This window comes from Manacus vitellinus, unplaced genomic scaffold (assembly GCF_001715985.3).
Source record: "Manacus vitellinus isolate BGI_N305 unplaced genomic scaffold, ASM171598v3 scaffold_2_pilon, whole genome shotgun sequence".
In the NCBI taxonomy this organism is placed as follows: Eukaryota; Metazoa; Chordata; class Aves; order Passeriformes; family Pipridae; genus Manacus; species Manacus vitellinus.
The window spans coordinates 36589941-36609863 of record NW_021940208.1 but is presented as its reverse complement, the minus strand read 5'-3'; the positions used below and the strand labels follow the sequence as shown (position 1 = coordinate 36609863).

Sequence of the window (19923 nt, the reverse complement as noted above, 5' to 3'; positions counted from 1 at the left end):
GCCGGGGAGAAGCGGGCGGGCCGGACAGATCACAGAGCGGGGACCCTGTGTCAGGGAAGGGAACAGTTTCTTTCTCCTGTCTGCGCTTTCTGCTCAGGTCTGTGCCGATTCCCTTTCTTAGCCAGGATAAACGGCGAATGTGTGTGGGTTTTGCTGCTGCTGTCCCAGCCAGCCTTCTATTTAAAAAAAACAGACAAACAAAAAATCGCTCCTATGCCGAAGTTAAATAATTCTAAAGAAAAGGCGGGGGCAGGGCGGCCGCCCCGCTTCCCTCCGGCCGCCGCGGGGAGCCGGGGGTTAACGGCGGTTGGGCGCCTCCCTCCCTCCATCCCCCTCCCTTCCTCCCTCCCCCTCTCCATCCATCCCTTCCTCCCTCCATACCTCCCGGTGCCCCGGCGGCAGCGACACCGGGGTAGGGTGCTAAGGGCCGGCCCGAACTTTTCCTCAACTTTCCCGCTGAGGCTTTAGGAGGGGGAAAAGGGAGAGGGGGAGGGGGGACGGTGAAAAAAGCGGGGAAAAAAAAGGCGATAAGCGAGGAGTGATGAGCAGCGATCTGGGAGCGCCCAGCCCTTTGTGCTGCCGCCCCGGGGGGTTCGGGGGATGGGGCGGGCGGCCCCCCCTGCGCATTTGGGGGTGGACAATTAATATATAAATAAATACCAAAAAAGTATAAAGCGTAACGCTCTTTGGAGGGAAGAATCGGAGTGTAACGCTCTACGGGGAAAAAAATCGGACTCTAACGCGCGATGGGGGAAAAAATAAAAACCAAGAGTGTAATGCTGTATTACCTTCTACAAAAATAATTATCTTCTATGGAACAAATCAGGAGCTTGGGGAGCAAACCGCTGGTATTTATATTTAAAGCGTATGCCCAGAGCGGCTGCGGGAGATGCGTTATCCCATGGCATCGGCATCACCCCATGAAGCTCTCTGAAAGCTTTCCGCGGCTGGGGTGAAATTTCCTCTAGGACGAGATCTGGACTCCTATCCGCCTCCCCCAGAATCCTGCACCACCGCTGGTGGTGGAATTTGGGGGAGGCGGGTACGAGCAATCAGATGGGTTATTTTATATTCCCCTCCCCGTGATTTGCAGGGGTGCGATGCTCTGGTCCAGACAGCGGGTTTTGTTTTTTTTTTGTTTTGTTTTTTTTTTCCCCGGATCTTGGCGTGATGTTCACTCCCGCAAACGGGTTTGCTTGGGAAATAAGGTGTTTTACGCGCTTAGGGAGCAGGTATGAGCAGTTTCGGTAGGAAGCACTGAAGAGAAGTTCACTTGATCGTGTCTGTATGGAGCTTGTAAGATCCTGCTAGCTCTTGGCAGTTCCCCACTCCCTAAGTCAATAAACTAGTTTATTTTTTTAATTATCCGTCACGAAATAAATGGTATTTCCCCCACTCCCCCTTTTCCCCCTTGCTTCTCCCTTTTTGTCTCGCCACGGCAGGTACATTATTCGTGGCAACTTTGTGTGGCTGCTTTATATAGCGCTGGCATATGGGCTCCATTTTCTGCTCTCTGGTTGGTCTACAACTCTGAAATGCACAGGAACAGCAAAGTGTTCTCAGTGTGGGATTAGTAACTGTGCTGAATAGGTCACAGATGGGGCGATAGGAGCATTTTATTAATGACGTAACGTTGCATAAACCGAGTCTACTTTTTTTTAATATATTATTCGGGCTGGGGGAGGGGGAATATTTTGAATGTCTTTTTAATGGGACATAATGAACTTGAAACCGCTGTCTGCAAGCTGGCGTATCACCTCTCGTCACAAACCGACGGCGCACAGCGAAGGAAACATTGCGGATTTTTTTTTTTTATTTTTTTTAATGTCTTTTTGGTTTTTTTCCCTTCCCGTGCTGCCTGAGGCTTTGGCAGTCGCTGCTACGCTGCTGCTGGCAGGTGCCCGGGCTGGAGGCTGGTGGGATGACATCACCCCCTCGGTGGCACCCATGCGCACCCCTCGCCAGCCCAGCACCTCCACCCGCTCGCCCCCACTGCCTCCGGGACAACAGCGGTGGTATTTTCCTCCCTCCCCCCCCTTTTTTTTTTCTTTTAGTTTTTTTTCCCCACCATTTCTTTTGCTGTGTTTGGTACCTGGAATCGGGGGGTGGGTGGGGGGGGGACAGTCTGAAGAGCACCTTTTTTTTAGTCAGACCTTTTCATTAGAACACTGGCAGCTTTACAATGTGGTTTAGGCTTTTTTTTTTGGTTTTTTCCTCCTCTTTCCCTCCCTCCCCCCAAGTTCATGGAGTAGTCAGTATAATTTAAAATGGGCTGTGAAAAAATCATATTTCCTTCTGTCCCCCAGCTGTGGGGTAAAAGAAGCTTTTTGAGGAGAAGATATGCCATAGGGCATTTAGAGTTTAGGATATGGGAGATACTGTTTGCTTTCTGCTTCTGATAGTGAAGCAATATCAGACATATAAATAGGGGGTATGGGAAATGAGGTATTTTTAATTCTGTTTTTTCCCCCTCCAGCAATACTTGGTGATGGCATTTCCAGGCCTTTCTTTGCTCTCTTGTAGAAAAACCTTTGCTAGAAAGGCCCCTGAGAGCCCAAGAAGACTATGTGTAACAACTTTTAAAAATAAACTTTAAGATTCCAGGACAGGCTAATTGTGGAGTCCTCTGCCAGCTGTTTCTGTTGGGATGAGCCAGACCTGAATGTGCATGAGCAGAGTTTCACTTTAGATGAGAGAAGGCAGAAATGTAGTGGGGCTGAACCAGCTCTTCTTCCTCCAGGAGATGCTAGTATGGGGTCAGTGAAGGGCTTGGGCTGCAGAACTTTGTGGTACCGACTGTTTTCCTCTTCATGTAGACCAAGGTGGTGCATGATGGTACCCACCATAATTAAACAGAAATACAGACCATGTATTTGGGGGAAATGGGTGATGCCTTTCCCAGGTGCTTGGGGAGCTCTCTGCTGCACAGTGTGATTTCAGAAGGTCTGTGTTATTTGGTGCAGGTTTCAGTGCTAGAAGGGTATCCCATTGTGCCTTTTCTCATGGCTGGGTGCATGATGTCCACTTACCAGTAGTGTTCACGAAGTTGTAGTGCTGTAGCCTCCTTGCTTCAGGCTGCTGGATCACCTGTGTGAGCCTTGCATGGCTGCTGGCACCACTTCTCAGAGTGGTCAACCTCCTTGCTCTTTCCTTCGATAAGTGTTTGCTTTGTGTAACAGGTCTCATGAGTACAAGGATGGTTTTGACCAAGTCTTCCTTTGAATCAAGTAAAATAGGCGACTGTGACTGAGGTGTTTGTATATTAATAAATCTGGGGTTCTGAAAATACTTTTGCTGAAGGGTCTTGCTTCTGACTTTTCAAGTACTGTATCTTGGTTTATTCTGTTGGAAGATGACTGTGGTTTTGCCTTTCCTTGACATAACTAAACTACTAAAATGAGACAAAAAATTAATTTCTTGAAATAGAAATTTTGGTTTTAGAAAAGCTGAAATGGATGCAGCACCCAGACTTTGACCTTCTCAGCTCCTCACTAGTGGTTGTTTACTACAGCTGCAGCTGTGCGTCTTTGAAAGAGGAGGAGCTGCAAACGCAAGCATGCTCACTTTCCCCAGCTAAGACGAAAATGTCTAATGAGCATGCTGTTTCAAAGTGAGATGTAGAGAAAAGTATTGAGTAGTCAGGGTGCAGCTTTTCCTTTCCTTTGTACAAGGAGTGCTTTGCTGTGTCTGTAAGAGAAATTTTGAATCTTGAAAGTGCAAAACATGAATGCATGAAATGATTACGTTTCCTACACAGTAAAAAAGTTTTGTTTGTTTTTTTTTAATAAAATGCATACTTAAGCTAGAAAAGAGAAATGCTTTTGCACTGTAGTACTGGGGACACTTTCAACATTGTTCATTACTGGAAAAAACTCTGTGTAACCTTACCCTGTGTTCAGCAACTGAACTTTAGACAGTCCTCTTCCTTCAACTGAATGATTTTTTTTTTTTTTTAGTCAGTACTAAATGAGGAAAAAAAAAGGCAACAAGAGTTTTATTTGATGATTCAGTGTCAAAATGATTGTGTTAGTTTATAGCTAGACATACAGGTATGTTGACAAACTTGACTAGAGTGTTGACTAGACCCTGTGGCACTGTTGCAAAAGTGGGTAAAATTGGACCGATCTGAACCTAGTTGTGCAGTCTCTTTTGTTTTTTTATACATATATAAATATATAACCCTGTGTTAACAGTGCTATGTTTGCATTTGGAATCTTTTTTACTGTGCAGAAGGTTTGCTTAGATTTGGTGCTCTGAAATACATGAACTTTCTCACACTTCTGCAAAGTTTGGTGTAACTAGTAGGTCTGAAGTTTATTCCAAGACTGTACTCTCATTTGCTCCTGAGGAATAACTTAATACAGAAAAGGTAAACTATTCTTTAATTAGTTCTATTTATCTTTTGGTGGCAGAGAACTCTAAAATAATACTGAAAGACAGAAAGAAGAGGGAAAGTGAACATGGCTTTGCCAAATATATATCCATGTTGTATGTAATACTGAGCTTGCAGGGACTTTCTTGAGTGTAAAGTCTCTTGGTATTAATCAGAAAGCATTATCTAGATTTTGGACTAAACCAAAATGAAAATATAAATATTTTTTGCATTTATGTTTGCTGCAGAATGACGTGTTTTGATTTGGAGAAGACAGATTATGGTGTGCATTGGTCTTATAGCTGTTTCTGTCATTTTCTGCTTTTTTGGGGTGGGATGATGGCATCAACCATCTCAGTGTTTCTCAACTGAAATATATGGTAAAACTTGGGAGTGAATCAAATCATGTGAGATACATTCAGGGACTGTATGCTTCATACTGTCTGTTTCTTCTTCCACTCAACATCTGTACACGTCAGCTCTTGTGTCAGAAGAGTCCCTTTAGCTGCAGGTACAAGGGTGGGACTTATCTGATGTTGACTTGCTTATATTTTTTATTACTTTTTTTTTAAAGTTCAGTAAAATCACAAGGATTCAAAACCTGTGTATGTCAGGATCAAGGGAGATGCCATGATTAAAGAGTATTAAAGGTACGTATTCAGTGATACTGCAGGGAGACCTCGACAGATCAGAGGACTGGGCAATCACCAACCATATGAAGTTCAACAAGGGAAAGTGCCAGATTCTGCACCTGGGGTGGGGCAGCCCTGGATTTTCTTACAGACTGGGGAATGAGATTCTAGAGAGCAGTTTTGCGGAAAGGGAGACCTAGGGGTCCTGGCGATGGCAAGTTAAATCTGAGTCAGCAGTGCCCTGGCAACCAGGAGGGCCAGTCGTGTCCTGGGGGGGCATCAGATGGCAAAGCATCACCAGCTGGTCGAGGGAGGGGATTGTCCCACTCTGCTCTGCACTGGTGTGGCCTCACCTTGAATATTGTGTGCAGTTTTGGGTGCCACAATATACGGAAGGTATTAAGGTATTAGTGAGTGTCTAAAGGAGGGCAATGAGGATGGTGAAGGGCCTTGATGGGAAGCTGTATGAGGAGTGGCTGAGATCAATTGGTCTGTTCAGCCTGGAGAAGAGGAGACTGAGAGGAGACCTCATTGCAGTCTGCAACTTCCTTGTGAGGGGAAGAGGAGGAGCAGGCACTGATCTCTGTGGTGACCAGTGACCCGAGGTAATGGCCTGAATTTGTGTCAGGGGAGTTTTAGTTTGGATATCAGAAAAAGGTTCTTTACCCAGAGGGTGTATGGACACTGGAACAGGCTCCCCAGGGAAGTGGTCGCAGCACCAAGGCTGACAGTGTTCAAGAAGCGTTTGGATAATACTCTCGGGCACATCGTGTCTCTTGGGGGTGGTCCTCTGCAAGGTTAAGAATTGGTACTCAATAATCCTTGTGGGTCCCTTCCAACTCAGGATATTCTGTGATACTGAATAAAGTCTGCTAAGACTGTTGAACGCTTATATTTCTTACCGTCTGAATGCAATCCTAATAATGTCTGTGCTTTTAAAAAAAAATCTGGTTTATTTGTTCATAGGATTTTTGTTTGTTTGTTTGTTGGTTTTTTTTTCTTATTTTATTTGTATTTCTTGAAACAATGCCCTCGTATGCAGTGATGTTTATCCTTTTGTGGATGGCTGGCAGTGCTGGTGTTGACAGGCTTTAGAGTTGCAGCACAGACCAGCACCACTTGAGTTAAGGAATGTCTGGTTAGCAGTAGCAAGCTTTTGTCCTCTCTGTGAACCAGCCTCCAGGACGGGAATGAGGCAGAGCTCTTTGCTAATGGCTGGCGTGGTATTTGCTACATAGTAGAGTAATGATGGGACTCAAAAATCGCTAGCTTTGTTCCTGGCCTGGCTGTGGGGCGAGTGTGTTCTCGTTGTTTAAACATAGAACAATCAAATGCATGACCTTGGACATCAGCACTTTGAAGGGGATAATTAATCAGATGATGTATCGTGTTGGGAGACCTGAGTTCTAGTCTTGTTTGTGTCATATGTCACCTGGGACGAGCACTTCAATACCCGCTCTGTAAGGTGGTAAGCAGTGACCTTTTTATTGTGAAGTGGTGTCCAGTGATCAGAGCAGCAAAGAGCACAAGGTTATGCATGCTAACGCTGATCCTCTCACTGGCAGCCTAAATAATTTCTTTTTCTTTACCTTGGCCAAGAAGGGCTTTTCTAGTCGTAGTAATGCATCTCTGTTCTGATGGTAGCACGGGAAGCATAGGGGTGCTGGCAGACCACGTGGGGGTGTGTGCAGAGAGCTCAGGCCAGCTGGAAATATGTTAAGGTTTGTTAGTGGAGATGCTACTAGTGAGCTCTGGAAGCCTTCCTGAGCATGGGTGAACCGTAATTCTCATACACTTTGGTCAAGTCTTGGCAGGCTGTGATTGACATGGATAAAGGCAGCCATCTATCCCCAGCAGTTTCTGTCTGTGGATCCCTGAGGGAAAATCTAAAAAAAAAAAAAAAAAAAAAAAAAAAATCCACTGAATTTTTTTCTTTTTCTGCACTACAAAAATTGTCAGAATTGACTGATGTGCTCTCAGAAACTTTCGAATCAAACTTTGCAGAAGCAGTCACTGAGCATTTCGGTTGAAATGATTGAAATTTGTTAACTGGAATAATGCAGTATTAGAAGTTCAAAGAGTAACTGTGACTGTTATTTACCATGTATGTTATTTACCACCCCGCCCATGGTACCAGCATTTTTAGATGGTCTGCTAAAAATTGAAGAGACCTTTTATAGCAGATGTCATAACACGACATCTGAGGTAGTCACTGAGATATTTAGGATTAATGGTATCAGTTGCCAGTTCTTTCTAGAAAAAAAGAAAGATAGTGGCTGTGACTACCATGTAGATTCCCGTTTGACAGGAATCTGAGCAGGACTTGACTTAAAATCAGAATAATATAGAAATATTTTTTTTTAATCTGTCTTTATTTTGAGTCTGTAGTGCTGGCATGAAACAGTTTTGAGTTAGACTTCAAGTATGGGTTGGCAGTGCTCTAGAAGAGCATGTAAAGAGCTGTGATTGATGACACTTCAAAATCTTTTAAAGTGTTGGAGAGTAGTTGGAGCTCTTCCAGTTCCTTTTTCAGTGAATCTTTCAGTTGCAAGAAAATTGCAAATGGGAAATGATTTCTCTTAAGAAAAAAAAAAAGGTAGATAAAAAAATTCCTTTCCAGTTTCTATAAATTGGTAACAGTTACCAGGTGACTTAATTTTTTCACTTGTTCCGTCTAACCAAGGAAATCTTTTGTGTAGATGGTGCCCTACAAAATTTTAAAAGGAAAAAATGAGCTAACTGGGTTATTTTTCCACTTTTGAAACTGAGAGCGTGCAAAGTTCGTTTAGTTAGGAGGCAGATTTGGAGGCTGCTATTTCAGAAAACATTACTGTTTTCACTTTTACTTTTGAGATCTATATTCAGCTAAATGAACACTTGGCTAAAATGTCTTCGACATTTATCTAAGAATATATATTAATAATTATGGACCTTTCATTTTGAGAAGGTGATACATTTGTAATTTTTGATTCCGACTTTATTGGGATAAAGTTTACAATAGTCAGAATCAAACAACTAAATATGAACATAGCACAAATTGAAAAATACCATGAGATTTAGTACACTTTCTCTGCTTTGCATTCCAGCCAGTATCCAAACTGTATTTATTTTGTGCTTGCTGGAGATGTGCTCTCCTTTAGGTTTCAGTTGTTGATGGATTTAGGAAGACAATATTTCTTTTGCATTGCAATACTGAAGAACTGTGGGGGATAGACAGGGGTGGGAGGCTTGACTCTGCATAGCAATCACAAGACATTTGCCTAAGTCAGTTCTCATGGATAGCTTGAATAAAATATGTTACTTTTCCAAAAAGCAGAGCTTAGCTCACCCTTGCCTCAGAAGTGTGTGCTAAAAATCATGACGCTAGAATCATTCTCATGGTCCAAACACCATCATAAAATCTCTCCGTTGGCTGACAGTAGAGAAAGTCTCAGATGTTTGGCTCACACGTGGATGCATGCACTGTACTTGTTAAAAAATAAGTGAGAGGACATCTGCAGTGCTGAAATCCTGGGAGAAACACTAGTGACCCTGCAGGATTTGGTGTGGTGAGGAAGGAATAGCAGTTTCTGTTGGTTCTTCTTGTGGTTTTTGTTATTTGGTGTTTAGCTTAGCCCATGTATTGCAGAAGCAGGTAGCCCTAGCAAGGCCACAGTAGGCAGGCTATGATTTCCTACAGCAGGGGCAGCACCAGGAGCTTAGTGGTTTAGTACCTAAGTCCTCTTGGGGGCATGGCCTGAAATATACCTGTATCTTCAGATCCCTCTCCAAGTAGTACTGAAGTTCCACCTATGTGTGGCTTTCATGGACGCATCTTTTTTCTTGCCTTAAACAGAAAGAAAAAACTAGGAATTGGAGTAAAAGAAGGAAGTTTCTTCTTGTGATGAATTCTGACTGCAGTTGATGTTGCATGTTCCCATCCATCAGTTCTCATCCCTGTGTGTTTAGCTATTGTGTTGTCTTCTGCCTCTTGCCAGCAGTGCTACCCTGCCCTTCTTTGGGCAAGGAGTGCTGTTCTCTTCCTCTTGCTGTAACTCTTCTGTTGATAACTTTGTCATTAAAAAGCTTCTTTAATTTTTATTTTCAGACACATTTTCTGGCTCCTGGATTATTTTAAAGATGCCTTCTTCTTATGAAAAGTATAGCAACTTTACCTACTTCCCACCTCTGATTTTTCTTAACAATGTTTCTACTTGTACAATTGTGTTTTCAATCCATCTGACTGAAGAAGCCTTTATAGATTACATATATATCGTGGCTAGGCTTCGTGAATGAAGATTTGGGAAGGACTCTACCCCTATTTGCTACAAGCATGCTGGTGGCTAAAATGGCCAACACGAGACAGGCATGTCCGATTACAAAAGGCACAGCAGAAAGACTCCTTAGGTGGTATATTCTGCAAGGCACGATTCTTTCTGCATTGCCTTTTCTCCTCAAGGGTGATCCTGCGTGCTTTCTCAAAGGCATTAGCAGCGTTATAGATGGTGTGTCTCCAGGTCTCCCGGTTGGAGGTCAGAATAGACCAGTTATGTTGATCAGTGTGGCCAAGGCTGAGATGTTGTTTCAGGGTGTCCTTTTATCTTCTCTTCAGGACTCCTCTCGTGCAGCAGCCGGTGGCAAGTTCACCATAAAGCAAGATCTTAAGGAGGCAGTGGTCCTTCATCCTTGAGACGTGTCCTGCCCATCACAGCTGTGTTCTCAGCAACATGGCCTCAATACTTGTGACTGCTGCTTGTTCAAGAACAGTTGTATTGGTTACATGATCTGACCAGTGGATGTTTAGGATTGTATGGAGACAGCGTTGATGGAAGCGTTCTAGGAGTCGCAGGTTGTGGCGGTCGATGACTCTTGATTCTGACCCATATAAGAGAGTAGACAGCACTATGGCTCTGTAAACACTGATCTTTGTGCTTTATTTCAGGTGTTTATTTCACCAGACTCTTTTGTGGAGTTTTCCAAAGGCACTATATGCCTTTGCTAACCTATCTCTCTGTCAATCTTACCGTCCGAAGAGATGAGGCTACCTAGGTAGTTGAACTACTGGACAGATTTGAGCTCTGATTTGCCAATGGTGGTATGGGAATGATGGAAGACTTCCTGAGGTGCAGGTTGATAGAAAACTTCTGTCTTCTTTAAGCTGACTTCCAGCCCAGGAAACTCAGGAGCTTCAGCAAAGCAGGATGTTAAATGCTGCAGAACTGCTTCTGTGTGGGCAACGAGGGCGTCGTTGTCAGCGTAAAGCAGCTTCCTGGACAAGATGATTTAAGGTCTTAGTGTGGGCCTTCAGTCGCCTTAGGTTGAAAAGGCTTCCATCAGTACGGTATCGAATGTAGATACCATCCTGATCATCAAGGTCTGCCATGGCCCTTTGGAGCATCATGCTGAAGAAGGTTGTGAATAGGGTTGGTGCAAGAACGCAGCCTTGTTTCACACCATTGGTTATCAGAAAGTGCATTGCCATATCTGACTTGGCCGTGCTGATCCTCATGAAGTATGATGATCATTTTAAGGAACTTGGAGGGACATCCTTATCATTCCAAAATCTGCCACAGACCTTTTCTGCTCACAGTATCAAAAGCCTTGGTGAGATCAACAAAGGTTACATAGAGACCTTTATTCTGTTCCCTACACTTCTCTTGCAGTTGTCTGAGAACAAATACCATGTCTGTGGTACTCCTGTTGGCTCTGAAACCACATTGGCTTTCAGGTAGTTCTTCTGCTATAGCGGGTATTAGTCTGTTCAAGAGTATTCTTGCCAGGATTTTGCCAGCAATGGAGACCAGAGTAATACCATGGTAATTTGAACAGTCTGATTTAACTCTTTTCTTCTTATACAAAGTGATGATGACTGCATCACGAAGGTCTGATGGTAGCTCGCCTAGTTCCCAAGAGCACACCACACACTCATGAAATTTAGCATGGAGTGCTTGACCCCTACGCTTCCAGACTTCAGGTGGAATTCCATCAACCCCAACTGCCTTGCTGATTTTCACCTGCTGTATGGCCTTAAGGGTTTCTCCCATAGTAGGGGCAATATCCAATTCATTCTTCACCGGTTGCTGTGTAATGCACTGAATTGCTGAGCACAGACATATATATATATATATATATGCTAAAATTGCTACTTGCTTTGCATGAGGGCTATTTTCTCAGTTGTTCAGCACCTAACTGGCAAGCCCATTGAGCAGGGCTGCCTTTCTGAGAGCATGACTTTCCATGGTGGCTTCTGCCTGACGGAGAGCAGGGAAGATGGGGTGAGAGTGCTCCTCTGCATTTGGTTGTGGGTGCTGTAGTGTCTTTCAGGAGATCCAGAGTGAGCCAGGGTCACTCCCATGTCCCATCTTACTCCTTGGATATTGCTGTGATATCAAAAATAGAAATGTTAGGGTAGTGTGAGAGGTCTTTTTGTATTGGTCATGTATTAGAAATATGAAAATAATCAGTGGAAATATTCTCGTGTTATACAGTGTTAAAACTAATTCAGCAAACTCAAAAATTCTAATCTATCTCAAAGAATCTGTACTAGTAATTCTTATATAAGGGAACAGAAATGAGACACATCCTATGGCAATCATTTGATATGATCTAAAACAGTAATTCCAGTCAGTGTTTGTCAGACATTATAGTGTTTTCAGTTTAAAAGTTGAACGACCAGACCGCAGCTCTTTTGAAGCTTGAGGTTTGGCAACTCTGTCAAATACAGGAATTGTGTTGTAAAAGCATCTTTACAGTGCTGCAAGTGCCATAGAAGAAGCAAAGCCACAAAGCCACATTTAACCAATATGTAAGTTGCAAAGATTTTTAAGGATTTCTGCCTGGATGAGCAAGTCTGAATTTAGCCGCAGATGTTCAAAGTCTTAGTTGGTGGTGGACAGGTCGACATGAATGAAGTTACACTCACTGGAGGCAGGACTTAGTGAAGTGAAAAGAAATATGATATGTATTATAACATCTCAACATGGGATCAAATTGTAGTCTCATTGATTTGTAGATCAGAGAAGACCATTATGATCATCTAATTAAATTTAAATAATACCATCAGTAGAGTATCACCTTGTCCTGCACAAACCATGCATGGTCTTTTGGAACTGGAGCATTTTGTGAGTAGATGGTTGTAACATAAAAAACTTTACGCAGTGGGGAATCAACTGTCATCTTTGGTAAGCTGTTCCAGTGGTTATAATTACTCTAATCTCTATGCTTTCTTTCTTCCCTGAATTTATCCATATATTTGGCTTCTAGCCACTTAACCTTGTTATACTTCTGTCTCTTAAATGAGTGGTCAACACGTCTCTTGTCAATTCCTTCTCTGTCTTCATTTTTAGAATATGCATAATTGAACAGTGTTTTAATTTGCAGCTGCTAAAGACGGTGAATTGATTTAAATAGTTTTGACTTTAAAGTAGTGGGCAGGAAAACTCGATTTAAACAATCAGTTTAAATCTTGCTTGGTTTCTGCAGTTTTTACTGACTTTCCATTCCCAGTGCCGTCTGTTGGGCAAGTGATGTTTAGTGTACTGGTACACAATAGGCGAAATAGTCTTTATGCAGATATACTCAAATTTTTTACCTGAGAGCACACATTGTATGCATACCTATATATTTAAAAAATTTGTGGAGTTAATATTTGTTTACCGTGTTTGAATTTTGGAATGTTTAATATTACAGTATGACTGTGTTTCTGGTTTACTAGGTGGTTCATCTTTATAATTAACTTTGTCAACTAAGTTAGAAATTGGAATTCATATAAACCATGGAATACATCATTAAAATAATTTTTGATAATAATTTGATTCCTTTCTGATGTGCCAGGTTACTTTAAAAATCTTATTAAAATGTATTAGTGTTTAAAACTAACTTTTATATTGAATAAAGGAAAAATAAACTTAGCTGTTAAGAAAAACACAATTTCTGTTAAAAATACCCTTGAGAGTATTTAGTATTTAGAACTAGTAGGTATCACCCTTCAGCATATTGTTTATAGTAAAAGACTGGAAAATAAAAACACATTTACCTAGTTTCTTTTGCTCATGGTAGATTTTTCAAGTTCTGAATGAGCTAGTAGTTGATCTGTGGTGGTTGAATAAGGTGTGAGAAAGAAGATACTCTGTACCTGCTTATTGATTAGCTTGAGTTTCAGTTTTGTTTGGTCTGTGGTTTTTTTTGGGTTAGTTTCTTTGAAACTTCAGCAGCAAATGCATACTGCTTCAGCATTGGTGAAAGAAGGAATGTAAATTGGTTTCATAATTTCAGATGTTATTTTGTTGAATAATTTAAATAAGAGTCAGAATTTTTCAATAATGTTACAGAAAAAAGCCATTTCTTCACCAGACAGGTTTTAGAACAGCATTGGTTAGGCTAATCCTTCTAGGAGTGTTAAACATTTGACAAAAAATAGGAGTAGGCAACTATTCTTGTTTTGTGAAAATGCCAGTGAAGATAACTTTTTCAAATATTTCACTTATTCTCAGCTGGTGACACTGACAGCCCAGTTCTCAGGTGCCTTTTTGGATGTGTCTATTCAATGTATTGTCTAAAGTGTGAAATAGGATGGTTAAACCTTCATTGGTTAAAGGTACCAGCTGAGCAGGAGCACCCAGGCTCAGTGTTTGGTAGACTTACCTTGTGCTGCACTTCTCAGACCTTCTAGTCTCTTACTCTTTTTTTTTTTTCCCCCACTCAGGATCATTTCAAATTTAATAATGCTGTTATTTGGATACTCCATTCCTCCCTACCCCCCACTGCTGCTTATTAATCATACCAGTTTTAAAAGAGTGAGTAAAAATACTAAGCAATTTTGCTGAGCTCTGTTCAACTTGGGGAAGTTTTGCTCTTTCAAAGTAATCTTATCACTGAAGTCCTTCTGGTACTCAAACTGGAACTCTTCACTGTAGTTATTTTATCCTTTCTGGAGACTTTTTCAATGCTTAGGTATATACTCCTGTATTTCCTCAGTCTTTTCAAGGAGATATAATTATGTAAATAAAACTTAATTTCTGCATCTTCTGACTTTAAAACTGTGATCATAGGTAAATTTATTTTATAGAGAAACCAAACTAAAAATGGGCTTTTCTCCTTTTTTTTCTCTACCTAACTTCTTGAAATGGCAATGTAAGACAAAAGCAAGATTTTGTTTGCCAGCTTTTTCATTATGTAGTTTTGTTCAGTGTGATGACTCCATTTCTACTTTTATTTGTCATGGAACCAGGCAAAATGATGTAGGATGCAGAGTTATCAGAAAATAGTACAATTGGAAATGTAATTCACTTCCTTCTCAAAGAGGGAGAAGGACATTTGTTGGCTACGTTGCTTTCTTTTTGCAAATTGACGTAACCAGTGCAGATCCTGTGAGAAGGATCAGGGCTGGGAAAAAGGACCATTGTGCAATCCAACCCTGTGCAGCAAGTCAGAAAACTGAAAAGTGGTGGTCAGAGGAGAGGTTTTATTAGTGTTTCAAGCTGCCTGAGAGCAAAGTGAATCAGGTAAAGAGAAATACATCCAGCCATGGTGGAGACTCTTTGAAAAAATATCTCTTTATGCTCTTGAGAGAAGTAGAAATGGGTGTTTACTTACCTGTGTTTTAAACGATATAAATATGTTATAAAGCTAATTTTACACGCACCTCATGCGTTACTACTGCAAAACTAATTGGCCTGTGGGGAAAAATAGCACCCTTATAAGATCCAGTTGGCTTTTGGTCACTTGTTAGTCCCAGCATTTGCTCTGGTTCCTCTTCCTGACAGACTGTTCTCCAGTACACACTGCAGTGTCCTGGTCGAGACTTCCAGTGGGGTGCTTGGGCTTTCCTCCATTGAGCTTGCTACTGTTAATGATTTTTATGTTCTTTAGGAACCATCAGTTTATGAAGAAATAACCTCATACTATCTCATGGTGGTGTGCAAGGCTTGTGAACATGTCTGTATGGAGCTTTTGAACTTTGTCATCTGAGTACAGGGCTTTGCATGGCAAAGAAGAAATGTGAGCTTAAAGCATTTGTGATCATTAGCTTAAAATCCTTCCTCTGTGAAGGCTAGTACTGATTTTAATTTTTTACTCAAGTGAAATTTTTAGGTGCTGTTTTTGTTCTTCACCAGTAATGTTCCTTCTGCTTTGTCCATGCAATGACTGCTAGCCTTTTTATCCTTTTTTACTTCTAAGTTTTTAATTTTTTAATGCAAAATTAAAAAATTTTGCACACAATTTGAAATGTAAAAACCAGTCATCACTTAATTTATGTTTTCATGTTGGAGATGACATAGCGTGTTATAGGTCTCTGGAGCCTTGAATTTCTGCTGAGAATTTATTGCAGCAGTTTCTTCAAACAGTGTGGTGGAGCAGTAACCCCTTGGTTTCTGGGTCGGTGCCATGGGCAGCTGGAGCTGTGTTTCATGTCTTGGTGCTGGTGTTTTGTATTACCTTTGGATAAGCTTATGGTACTTCACAAGTTGCCATATGGAAAGCAACTCCATTTCTTTGATTTAGGTCAGGCTGTCAGGTGCCTTTTGTGTCCTTCTCTTCTGTAAGTGGGACATCTGAGATGTGAGGTGACCATGATTTCAGATGCAATCTAGCTGGAGGGTCCCTGGGGTCTTCTACTCTCCTTGCACTGTAGATGGGGGCTGCCTTTATGTGTCCTTGTGTTTGTTCTGCCTCCAGGATCTTGGGAGAGTATTTCTTTTCTTTTGCATCTGTTTCCCAGTTGTGCTGTTGGACTCTCTCTGAGTCGCCCTTCTCTGGGATGAAGACAGGAGGCAGGGGAGAGAAACTACTAAATTAAGGGGTTGTGGGGAGAACACAAATGGTCCAAGAAAAGTAAAGGTGTGTGTTTCAAGAGTAAATGGTGGCAAAAAAAAAAGCCTGTTGTTGCTTTGTGTTGATTTGAGGTCTTTTGAAAACTACTTGCTGCTGAATATACTTTCTGCTCAACATAGATTTCTCTTATTGCAGCCCTGGTCATTATCTACTGAAGATCTTGTTCATTGCTAGTATCTCAGTCATCAGCCCTGGAATGACATTTCTTATTCTTCGGACAACTTTGAGACATATTGCAAGATAAAAATTGGTTTTCGCTGCTCATGAAGGATGTTTATGTAGCTAATGTGATGCCTGATACGTTGTGTAAAGTGATTCTGTTGCAATGGATTGATTTTTGTTGTTAGAACAATCTGCTGTTGTAATGTCAAATGCCTCCTGGCTGCTCCTTCGAAAGTTCAGGTTTATTTCATGTGCTGTTCTTAAATATGGATCTTTGAAAGTTGCAGATTTGTGCTCGATGCAGTAAATTTTTATAGTCGAAGTCCCTGAGTTCTGCTTGATGCGTATTATATTAGGAGGAGGTTATGATGCTTTCTTGAAGGGCGGATGGTTCTGTTGTTACTATGAGCCACAATAGAGCATCCAAGTCTTACCCACTGTTGTTTCTCTGAGTGAGCAAAATGCAGCATCTTGAGGAACTTGTGTATAATTTGTGTATTAAGCAGTTGCCAAGGGTGTCTTGCAGGTGGATGTGAGCTGATGTGAGGATATGATGTGGATTTTTCTAATCGGTATTCTTCTGGTGAAACTTTAGAATCTTTGTTTTTCAGCAAGAATGTTTGGATGCGTAATGCTCTTCAAGTGTACTATTTAAAAACACATTACCCAGCTTTTTGGAAACAAGTCTTACAGAACTTCTAACAGACAGGAAAATGAATTTCTGTGTTGCTTTGATCTGTCTTCAGTGTGCAAGAGCACAAAAATATGGTTACAGGCATTTTGTTTATAAGTCTTCACATTTATCAAAGTGGAATTCATAAATTTGTTATTTCTACTTAAGACTTTTCCCGCCTTTATTCTTCAGATAGAGATGTTATATCATTGCTGTTTTCCTGATTATCTTGCTTCTTCCGAAGATCCCATCAACAAAATTACTTACAGTATATTTTGTGCTCCTCACCATTTACTTCGTCTGCAGGATGCAGTGAGCAGTCATGCCTTAAGTTGATTTAAATATCTGTCAAATAAAAAAATAGTTGGAAAAATCAAGTAAGCAGCATTCTGTTATAACATGCTACTCTGTTCGGTCTCTATCTTCATTAATATTTGAACTTTACTATGAGATGCATAATACGTTTTTGGAGAGGGCGTGCAATATTCACCATAGGTGGTGTACTGGCTAATAATTTGGAAGTCATTTCAGAAGTGCCTCATTTTTGCACGTGCAAAACGAATGTAATGCTGTTTACCCTGGACATTTTTAGATCTACCATTGGGAAAAATACATAGAAAAGTTGGGAAATACAGGGGTTATTAGACACATGCTTTAGATGGCGAGGACCACAGGGATTTCTGTAGATGCTTGTTACATACATTACTTCAGTTCCCTCTGCATGCTGATGACACATAAGGCAAAGTGTAACTTCTTTCCTTTGTCAGGCTGCTAATAACTTCTGTGAGTCTTGTAGCCGTGAAAAGTGTATTGAAGGAGGTTGTTTGCAAGAGGTATTACCCATTTGGTTTCCTTGGAAACATGAAACATGATTTACAAATATTGACTTGAGAAAGCTGCAGCTTAGAGGAAATCCTAAACTGTTGGTTCAGACTTTTAAATTAATATCTCCAAAGAGTTCAGTCCGTGTTGAAAGTCACTTTATGAAGTCCATTATAAATGATATTTATAGTAGTTCTGGGTTTCTGTGCTTCTCGGTGTAATAGCCAATTCTGAATGCTGGAGGACTAGAGAGAATGTGAGTTTTGCTGGAAAAGGGGTACTGAACTGGGATCCCTGGCTCCAGTGTCACCTGTGTTAAATAACTCGCACTAGAGTCAACAAATTGATGCTCTTGAAAGTCAGAGCTTTGGTGCCTCCCTCATATAGCTGATGGACTGTGACCTGGAATGCTTTCTTGTTGGTGAGGTTCAGACACTATAAATCATCATTCATGTATTGTAAACATTTTTAAACTCCCTGGAGGGTGGTTTGAATGCTCTTTGTTACATTCATGTAAGTGACTGTGTGATAAGCCTAAGTAATTTCCATTTACCGGGTAGCTTATTTTTATTGTATAGGAATTTTCATATAGTCTTATTTTTAAAGACTGCTGATCATAATTTGATCTTTTTGGGCTCATTAAGTGTTTCGAAACGAAAGCTCCTTTATCCCTGGAGCATGGTTATCCTGAAGCTGGTGTTAAGATTCATGCTGGGGGGTGGAAAGGGGCATCAATATGGGAGAAAAAACATACAGCACAAGTGTTGCATACATGCTGTGGGTGCTGGGTTGTATAAAGGGTGGAGAGAGATTGCTTCTGTGCACTCATTAATGAGGAACAGGTCTTGGTTCAGTCAATCTCACCAAAATGCTGTTGGATGTGGTTTTATTGGTGCTTCTCTTAGTGTCAGTGCTGGCTTATGTGGTCCCTGTTGCCACCCATCTCCTGTGGTGCCTGTCCCTCTGTCACTCACACAGCTTCTGCTGTCAGCGGACTGAGTTGGATAAAGAAACTGCTCTGTTTTGGTTTTTCTCATTTATTTTTGTGTTATTTTCCCAGTTCATCCCCCAAAATAACTGCGGCTGCGCAGGAGCAGATCAGGTGGTTGGAGGCAGGAAAGCACCTCTAGCCATTCCCAAAGTTAGGAGTGTGACAGCTTTATATCCCCTGTGTTCTTAATCCAGAGGAGAACACCTCCAGAGCAGAGATGAGATGAGATCTTGGATTTTCCTGCAGAAAAGCCATGTGTGTTTGTCTGCTGGTTGTCATGCTAGTTGATTCATGGCCGTGAGGAGGTAGCAAGGCACAGCTTTTAAGAAGGTATGATGTATTAGGTTGAAAAAATGACGTACTTTGAAAGAATGTGAACATTCAAGTCTGTACTGCTGTTTTAGATCTGGATAAGGCTGTGTATCAAGTTGTTGGATTCTTTTCCCCCAACATATCTTTCATGTTTTATGCAAAATATCACTACTGCTTAAGAACTGCACTTTGCTTGGTGATTGTAAAGGTGTTTATGGTGAGCTGCCTAAGGTGGCCTTATGTGGCTATGTTTATTAAGGCGGGATAAACCTAAGTCTGCCTTCATCTGGGGTTGCAGGAGGATTTTATACTGGAAGTAGGAGGTGGGATGCAGGCAGGCAGCTGCACAGATCAGGGATCAGATCCTCAATATCCAGAGGCACTGGTAGTGTAGGCAAGCAATGATTGCTGAAACCTGTGTCACAGATAAGGCAGCTAAATCTGTGGGCTGTATGTCTTGTGGGATTTAACATTAAGAACAAATAGGAGACCACAGAAGCCTTCAGTGCATGGGCTAAGCGATGCTACTGTTCTCATCAAGCCAGTTTAACTAAGGGGAAATGCTTTGCCTAATGCTTCTGTAAATCATGCCTAACATCCTGAAGGTTACAAAGATGTTTGTGGATGCTAAGGAAGTATTCAGCTGTATTGTTTTTCACTGACTGGTTCTAGCAGGTGAGGGCAGCTTGCTCTTGACTTGCGACATGCAATGACTGTGGATTACAGTGGCAGAGGAACCTTCTCTGTGGAAAGAGAAGGTTCATATGCAGAAAAGATGGAGTGGAAAATGGCAATGCTTCAGAATCTCAGATGGAGACTCCTGTTGTTGGCAACTTGTGTACAGTCATTCATTGAGGATTGTGAGTATGCTTCAAAAATTGAGTACGATGGTTTAGGATGCCAAACACAAGTACTAATAAAAAGATAATTATATAAAATGAACTGTAGTTCTTTGTGTAACCAGATAAACTGTGTGGATTACTACACAGTCAGTCAAGATGGGAACAAGGATTTACAGCACAAGAGTCCTGCTAAATTTAGAATTGGTTTTGTGTGAAGCCATTGTGCCAAGAAAAACTGAATTTCGTACTGCAGGATTGTTTGTAAGATAAATGCCTCCACAGAATATGGAGAGAAGTCCCTAAGT

General features: G+C 41.4%; 1 protein-coding gene across 3 annotated transcripts in view; it reads left to right on the top strand.

Annotated features, from left to right (window-relative positions):
- The first annotated feature begins 4960 nt into the window (after nt 1–4960).
- KLF12 (Kruppel like factor 12) overlaps nt 4961–19923 on the top strand; it is a 238114-nt gene continuing 223151 nt past the window's right edge. For all 3 annotated transcript variants that reach the window (XM_029960879.1, XM_029960878.1, XM_029960880.1), the window contains exon 1: nt 4961–5022. The gene's annotated coding sequence lies outside the window, so the exon portion shown is untranslated. The remainder of the gene's footprint in view (nt 5023–19923) is intronic.